Here is a 9,828-nt window from a genome sequence, read left to right on the forward strand (position 1 = left end):
CCTAAGCATTGAATGGCAAAACCCTACCCACAGTTAAAAACAGAAATTACGATGCAATTTATATTTGGGAGTTTTACTAAAACACCCAAAATGGGGGTTGAAATTATAAAAAAACCCAAGCACTATTTAAACATATAAACACACCCAAAACCCATCATTACACACACTCAAAATCCATTTATAAACACACCCAAAAAGTTGACTTTGGGGTTGATTTTGGGTGTGTTTCTATGTTTAAATAGTGCTTGGGTTTTTTTTATAAATACATGTCTAGAATTGGGTTTATTTATAAATTTGTATAAATCATACCAAACATATTTGCAACGCTAAGACACTACCAGAACTTTAACACAAAAAAATAAACACTATTAGAACTACTTAAAAAACAATGATCAATCTACAATCTAACAAAAATATAACTATAATTGTTACATAAAAAATAAAAATAAAAACTCAATTAAAAAATAGAACTACGATGCCATTATCATTCCCTAACAAAATATACCACCAAGAATAAGACACCACCAAAACCACCTCAAAAACAATGATTAATGTACAATCTAAGAAAAACATAACTGAAACAGTAACAAAACAAACTAAAAAAAAAAAAATCAAATTAAAAAAAATTATATACATTCAACAACTGCTCCATAACAAAACAATGTAAATATGAATAAAGTAAACAATAGCAAAAACATCAAGAAATCATAAACTGCAATCAATTAGATACCAGGAAACACTAAAACACTAGTAGAAAAATCTCAAAAACAAGATCAAGCCATGAATTAGCAAAAACAAAAATAAAAACACTAATCCTAACTCAAACATAAACAAGGAAAAAAAATACCATTAAAATTCCCTAATAAAGAGAACCTCTCAACAAGTCAACAACTGATCCAAAACTTCTAGCTGATAAAACTATGAATTCCTAGTTTATAGGAATAAGGGAATGAGAGGAATTTTAAAACAATTAAAGAAACAAAAGGAATGAGCTAAGGAACTGCTTTGAGTTTTGCTTTTAGAATTGCTTGATTCATTTCAATGAATAACTTACATATTTATACAAGGTTTGGTTGCTAAAATTAACTAAACTAAAATAGTAAATTATTTTAAGCTATAAAGAATGAATGGCCTAAAATCTCAAACTCATTCAAAACCAGTAACTTTTTATGGTTTATAACAATTCATTATAAACCTTTTTTTATTTATGGTTTTAAATAATTTAATACTATAATATAATATTGTAATATCTCATATCGACCAACAGAGAGAGGGTGATGTGCTTTATATGTGCATGCCCACCTCCATCTAGCACGAGGCCTTTTGGGAGTTCACTGGCTTCAGAGTCAGGAGAACTCTGAAGTTAAGCGAGTTTGGGCTAGAGCAATCCTAGGATGGATGACTCATTGGGAAGTTACTTGTGAGTTCCTAGAAACAAAACCATGAGGGCACGTGGGGAGCCCAAAGTGGACAATATAGTGCTACGGTGGAGCCGGTCCGAGATATAACATAATGGTATCAGAGCCACTCTGCCATATGGTGCAAGTGTGCTGACGAGAACGTCGGGGCCCTAAGTGGGGTGGATTGTAACATCCCACATCGACCAACGGTACCCTCACGGTTTTGTTTTTGGGAACTCACAAGCAACTTCCCAATGGATCACCCATCCTGGGATTGCTCTAGCCCAAACTCGCTTAACTTCGGAGTTCCCCTGACTCCGAAGCCAATGAGCTCCCAAAAGGCCTTGTGCTAGATAGAGGTGGGCATGTACATATAAGGCACACCACCCCCTCTCCGTTGGTTGATGTGGGATGTTACAATTTTTGTCACATCTCGAATCGGCTCCATCGTAGCACGATATTATCCGCTTTGGGCCCCCTTGCCCTTACGATTTTGTTTATAGGAATTCACGAGCAACTTCCCAGTGGATCACCCATCTTGGGATTGCTCTAGCTCAAATTCGCTTAACTTCTGAGTTTCCTTAACTCCAAAACTAGTGAGCTCCCAAAAGGCCTAGTGCTAGATGGAGGTGGGTATGTACATATATGGCACATCACCCCCTCTTTGTTGGTTGATGTGGAATGTTACAATCCACCCCCCTTAGGGGCTCGACGTCCTCATCGGCACAATCACACCACACGGCAGAGTGGCTCTGAAACCATTCTATCACATCCCGGATCGGCTCCGCCATGGCACGATATTGTCCCCTTTGGATCCCTCATTGCCCTTTCGGCTTTGTTTCTGGGAACTCATAAGCAACTTCCCAGTAGGTCACCCATCATGGGATTGCTCTAGCCCAAATTCACTTAACTTCGGAGTTCCTCTGAACTCTGAAGCCAGTGAGTTCCCAAAAGGCCTCGTGCTAGATAGATGGGGGTGATGTGGCCTCGTGCTAGATGGAGGTGGGCATGTACATATAAGGCACATCACCCTCTCTTCGTTCGTCGATGTGGAATGTTACTATCTACCCTTCTTAGGGACCAGACGTTCTCGTCGACACACTGGCACCACACGGTAAAGTGGCTCTGATACCATTCTATCACATCCCTGATCGTTTCCATTCTTGTGGTGCTTAATATAGTGTTGTGTCTTTCAGCCAAATTAAAAGATGGAAGAGATATATTAAACAAATGCAATGGAAAAGCTTATATTGAAACGCTATCATAGGAAACAATGGGAATGAAAACATGCTACTGAAAAAGTATACAATAGCATTAAAAACACCGCTATAAAGAGCCTTTAATAGCCTGTCAAAAACACTATGAAAGGAGAATGCTTTCCTATGGGAATGAAAACATGCTACTGAAAAGTATACAATAGCATTAAAAACACCGCTATAAAGAGTCTTTGATAGCCTGTCAAAAACACTATGAAAAGAGAATGCTTTCAATAGCGTCGGCAGACACAGTGCTTTCTATAGGATCCGAATCCTTTGTTTTGATTTTCTCTGCTACGATCTGCTGTATTTTTGTTTTCCATACGACACCTCATTAAAATTTAATCTAAGGAATTTAAAAATTGTCACATCATCCTTCAAACAAAAACCCAATTTACTCCTACTTTTTTTTATAAATTTTTTTTTAAAAAAAAAAAAAAAACCCTAATCCAACAAACGACAAAGTTAACATCCTTTTTTGTTTCTTCTTCCTGTCTCACACCCTCCACGTCTTGTCCTTTTTTTTTTTTTGAGAATGCTAGCAACCTTCTCTCTAACATTTTCCTTTGGACCTTCTCCTTTTTCCTCACGACATGTGTCATTGTCATTACACTTAAAACAATGTCATTAATGCATTATACAAGCTAACTTTTGCTTTCCAAGTTTACCCTATTCAATTGATTTTTTTTTTTTTTGGACAACTTTCTTACTATTTTAATAAAAAGTTTTTTATTTTTATTTTAAAGTCAGTTATTTTTTTTGGTCTTTGCTTCTTGTTTGTACAGGTTTTGGCTCTCCTCTAAGCCTTTTGTCTTGGATGTTCTAAATGTTTATCTTCATGACCATTAAAAAATAATAAAAATAGAGAAGAGCAATATATTATAGACGTTTCCTCTGTTTTAAAAAGCAGACATTTTCTTTCAAAAAAATAACTTACTTAAAAAAAAAAAAAAAAAAACTGTTTATTAAGATGGTAAGAGAGTTGTCAAAAAAAAAAAGATTAATTGAAAGGTTTTTTAGGTTTTAGACATAAAAAAAATTTCACTTTTGGAAAAAGCCAAAGCTTTTTCAAAAAAGACAAAAAAACCACTCAACTTTCAAATCAAAGACATGCAAATGTATTGGATTCTTTAGGAAATCTAAAAATAAATGAGGGCATTTTTGTCCATTTTTGCTTCTTTTAAAATTTTTCTCTCTTCTTTTAAAAATGAATAATTGTCTCAACTATCCGAAAAATTACAAAAGGCATTAGATTTGGAAGCCTCATCACAAATTTGGCTGCTGGAATTCGGAGAAGGCTACCACTTCACCATAAAGCCCAGGAACGCGAAAATCCTACCACCTACAATAATAGAAATACAAATGTACAAAAACACATTCTCTCTTGAAACGTGATTTTTCTTTTGATAGGGGAAAAAAAAGGGATTGTGATTGCAGAGGTTTTGGAGAAAGGAAAGCTTGGTGTGAGAGATAAGATTTTGTGGCAGAGACATGAAGAAGGAAAAAGAAAAAAAAAACAGGACGTGAGACATGGATTGACTCAAAAAAAAAAGACGTGAGACAAGAAGAAGAGAAGAAAGTGGACATGATGTTAACTTTGCCATTGGTTGGATTAGGGGTTTTTTTTTAATTTTTTAATTAGGAATAAATTGGGTTTTTGTTTGAAGATGATGTGTCAATTTTTAAGTCTCTTAGATTAAATTTTAACGAGGTGTTGTATGGAAAACAAAAGTAAAGTAGATCATAGCAGAGAAAATCATAGCAGAGGATCCAGATCCCTTTCTATAACACTATTATATACTTTTGATAGCGTTTTTGAAGTGTTATGGATATGAATTTTTGGTGTAGTGAAATTTACACACTGCATTGCAGTCACCGAATCTACCCTCCTTCAGATTATATAATTAGTTGTTCTTTAATGTTTAAATTTCATGTGTTGCTAACTGTTTAGTCTCCAAGATTTAGAATCCCTAAGCATTGAATGGCAAAACCCTACCGACAGTTAAAAACAGAAACTACGATGCAATTTATATTTCATACCAAACATATTTGCAACGCTAAGACACTACCAGAACTTTAATACAAAAAAATAAACAAGAACTACTTAAAAAACAATGATCAATCTACAATCTAACAAAAATATAACTATAATTGTTACATAAAAAATAAAAATAAAAACTCAATTAAAAAATAGAAACTACGATGCCATTATCATTCCCTAACAAAATATACCACCAAGACACCACCAAAACCACCTCAAAAACAATGATTAATGTACAATCTAAGAAAAACATAACTGAAACAGTAACAAAACAAACTAAAAAAAAAAATATCTACATTCAACAACTACTCCATAACAAAACAATGTAAATATGAATAAAGTAAACAATAACAAAAACATCAAGAAATCATAAATTGCAATCAATTAGATACCAAGAAACACTAAAACACTAGTAGAAAAATCTCAAAAACAAGATCAAACCATGAATTAGCAAAAACAAAAATAAAAACACTAAACCTAACTCAAACATAAACAAGGAAAAAAAATACCATTAAAATTCCCTAATAAAGAGAACCTCTCAACAAGTCAACAACTGATCCAAAACTTCTAGCTGATAAAACTATGAATTCCTAGTTTATAAGAATAAGGAAATGAGAGGAATTTTAAGACAATTAAAGAAACAAAAGGAATGAGCTAAGGAACTGCTTTGAGTTTTGCTTTCAGATTCTTGATTCATTTCAATGAATAACTTACATATTTATACAAGGTTTGGTTGCTAAAATTAACTAAACTAAAATAGTAAATTATTTTAAGCTGTAAAGAATGAATGGCCTAAAATATCAAACTCATTCAAAACCATTAACTTTTTATGGTTTATAACAATTCATTATAAACATTTTTTTTATTTATGGTTTTAAATAATTTAATACTATAATATAATATTGTAATATCCCATATCGACCAACAGAGAGAGGGTGATGTGCTTTATATGTGCATGCCCACCTCTATCTAGCATGAGGCCTTTTGGGAGCTCACTGGCTTCAGAGTCAGGAAAACTCTGAAGTTAAGCGAGTTTGAGCTAGAGCAATCCTAGGATGGGTGACCCATTGAGGAAGTTACTTGTGAGTTCCTAGAAACAAAACCATGAGGGCACGTGGGGGGCCCAAAGTGGACAATATAGTGCTACGGTGGAGCCAATCTGAGATATAACATAATGGTATTAGAGCCACTCTGCTGTATGGTGCAAGTGTGTTGACGAGGACGTCGAGGCCCTAAGTAGGGTGGATTGTAACATCCCACATCGACCAACGGTGCCCTCACGGTTGTTTCTGGAACTCACAAGCAACTTCCTAATGGGCAACCCATCCTGGGATTGCTCTAGCCCAAACTCGCTTAACTTCTGAGTTCCCCTGACTTTGAAGCCAGTGAGCTCTCAAAAGGCCTTGTGCTAGATAGAGGTGGACATGTACATATAAGGCACACCACCCCCTTTCCATTGGTTGATGTGGGATGTTACAATTTTTGTCACATCTCGAATCGGCTCCATCGTAACACGATATTATCCGCTTTGGGCCCCCTTTCCTTTACGATTTTGTTTCTAGGAATTCATGAGCAACTTCCTAGTGGGTCAACCATCCTAGGATTGCTCTAGCTCAAATTCGCTTAACTTCTGAGTTTCCCTGACTCCAAAACTAGTGAACTCCCAAAAGGCCTAGTGCTAGATGGAGGTGGGCATGTACATATATGACACATCACCCCCTCTTTGTTGGTTGATGTGGAATGTTACAGTCCACTCCCCTTAGAGGCTCGACGTCCTCATCGGCACAATCGCACCACACGGCAGAGTGGCTCAAACCATTCTATCACATCCCGGATCGGCTCCGCCAGTAGCACGATATTGCCCTCTTTGGATCCCCATTGCCCTTTTGGCTTTGTTTCGGGAACTCACTAGCAACTTCTCGTGGTTCACCCATCCTGAGATTGCGCTAGCCCAAATTTGCTTAACTCGGAGTTCCCTAACTCCGAAGCCAGTGAGCTCCCAAAAGGCCTCGTGCTAGATAAATAGGGTGATGTGGCCTCGTGCTAAATGGAGGTGGGATTGCTCTAGCCCAAATTCGCTTAACTTCAGAGTTCCCCTAACTCCGAAGCCAGTGAGCTCCCAAAAGGCCTCGTGCTAGATAAATAGGGTGATGTGGCCTCGTGCTAGATGGAGGTGAGCATGTACATATAAGGCACATCACCCTCTCTCTGTTTGTCGATGTGGGATGTTACTATCCACCCTTCTTAGGGACCAGACGTTCTCGTTGACACACTCGCACCACATGGCAGAGTGGCTCTGATACCATTATATCACATTCTGGATCGGCTCCACCGTATCACAATATTGTCCACTTTGGGCCCCCTTTGCCCTCATAGTTTTATTTTTGGAACTCTCGAGCAACTTCCCAGTGAGTCACCCATCTTGAGATTGTTTTAGCCCAAACTAGTTTAACTTCAGAGTTCCCCTAACTTGAACCAATGAGCTCCCAAAAGGTCTCATGCTAGATGGAGGTGGGCATGTATATATAAGGCACATCACCCCCTCTCCGTTAGTCGATATGAGATGTTATAAATATAATTAATTATAATTATATTATATTATGTTTATTTTTGTTGGTAGACCCTTCTGGATCATGGCTCTCTCATACTTGACCGACCAAGCTAACTTGAGATGAGGAAACTCTGTTGTTGCCTTGTCCTGAGTATACCACATTGATTTGTTGGGAAGCTAACCTTTTCTGCCAATGTGAATATACTAATACTTTCCATGTCATGCCTCGTTAACTTTCCTCTCCAAGATGCAGTCCTCCTTTAAAATCAATTGATGGGAGATGAGTGTCTTCTTCGGGATCATTATCATGTAGAGATGGTTCAAAGAGCTTCAGATTCTTGGCATTGATGACCTAGTACATATGCATGTATGGTGGTAATTCAAGCTGAAAAGCATTATTTGATGATCTTGAATGGTGCATAACAAATAGGTTTGAGTTTCTTGCCTTCTCCGGTTAGCCGCTCCTTTCCAAGGTGTAACCATACTAGGTCACCTTCTTTCAAGTTATATGGGACACGATGCTTATCATGGGGAGATTTATATTGTTGTTGAGAACGTTGCAGTTGTGCCTCTACTTCAGTACAAATGTTTCTGACTTGTTCGATAAATTTATGTGCTCAAACATCTTCTTCTTCTTCTTTGCCACTTAATGGCTGGTCATTTATAATGAATGCTAAATAAAAATGACTTTAGGGTAAATAACCCAAACAAACCTCAAATGGAGATTTGAGTGTAGAGCCATGAATTGCTCGGTTAAAAGAAAACTATAAGTAAGGGAGACTTTCATCCCAAGTCTTCGGATGCTTAGAATTGTAACTCCTCAACAAGTGTACCATATTTTCAGTTTAGGACCTCCGTTTGGCCATCGGTCTATGGATGAAATGCAATGCTTCCTTTCAATCTAGTATCCATCATTCCTCATAACGACCTCCAGAAATGGCCTAAGAATTGACTGTCTCTATCAGAAATAATCAATGTAAGTAAGCCAAAATGCTTCCAAACATCAAGAATTGGTATCCATTGCCGATGATTGATGACTTGTTAGATAAATTACATGGTGCCAGTTTTTTCTTTGTCTTTTGTACTCCCAATATTCAGTAGTACTTTTCATACTTTGATTATTTTATTTTTACAATACGTACTAGTTTTTTCTTTGTCTTTTGTTTTTTTGATTAAAGTATAGCACAATCATACCCAAAACACAATTTATTAAAAGTAGAAGCTGACGAGGGGAGTGTATTGGATATTATAAACATTTGAGGGAATTGATCACTGCCTCTTTTATAGTATAATTGTGGCGCATGGAATGACAGCTTATTAATCTTTTAGACCCTGTTTGGTTCATGGAACGAATTTGAGGACAAATCATTTCCCATGTCATTTCCCAAGGGATGGGAAATGGAAGATTCATTTCCATGTTTGGTAATGCTGGGAAAGTGACCGGGAGATATCACTTTATTTCCTTTCCCATGTTCGTTTTGAGTAGGAATGGAAAACAAAGTTTGTATAAATTTTGAATTATACCCATATTAAATCAAATAAAAAAAGAATGTATTTAATGATATATTGGGACAAAATGGTCATGAAAAATATTTATTCAATATTGGCTCATTTTCTCACTTTCCCATGAGGAGGGAAAACAAAATCCAAGTTGGGAGGATGGTTTCACTTTCCCTTTTACTTTCCCATGGGTCAGGCAACGATTTCCCATGCCTAGACTTACCAAACATGGGAAAGTAATTGATTTCTCATCCTCAAGTCTCCTTCCCATGAACCAAATGGGGCCTTAATGTTTCACGATGTGGGAGTATGACCTTGTCTAATCACGTTGTTGTTTCTACTTGGAATATTTGACTGATTGCCTCAATTTATTATATAGCAATTCTAACGTGTTTTTCTAAAATAATTAATTCAACATTTATCAATTCCGAAAAACTTATTTGTAATGGATTCAGATCCTTTGAGATGATTTTCTCTGCCATGATCTGTTTTACTTTCGTTCTCCACATGACACCTCACTAAAATTTAATCTAAGGGATTTAAACTGAACACATCATCCTCAAAACAAAAACCCAATTTACCCTTAATAAAAAATGAAAAAAAAAAACCATAACTTGACTAACTCCAACTTAACATCAGTTTTTCTTTCTTCTTCTTTCCTTTTCTATGTGTCCCCCAAAGCCTTGTAACTTTCTTAGAAATTGAACCAAATGATTCAGAATTTGTGGGAGGTCAAGTAACAATAAAGTTTTTTTTATCCGGCCATATGCTCCAGAAGATAATAAAAGAAAGCTCAGGATTTCTTTACTACATTTGGTTTCTTTTATATTTTTATGCAATTCATTTCTTTAATTTTCCTGTTTGGTTTTGGGTTAAGGTTGGCATTCATAATGATTTTTGTTTTTCTTGGATTGCTTGAAGTTGTTGGGTGCATGAAGCCCTGATCTTATTTGCCCGGAGTTTGATCATATCTTATCTCGACCTATTTCCATGGTTAATATTTTATCTCGATCATATCTTAATATTTAACACTAAACAACAAATGTAAAAAGAGTTTTAGTACAAAAATGAGACAATCTC

Source organism: Prunus mume, linkage group LG4 (assembly GCF_029339155.1).
Source record: "Prunus mume cultivar Tortuosa linkage group LG4, ASM2933915v1, whole genome shotgun sequence".
Classification (NCBI taxonomy): Eukaryota; Viridiplantae; Streptophyta; class Magnoliopsida; order Rosales; family Rosaceae; genus Prunus; species Prunus mume.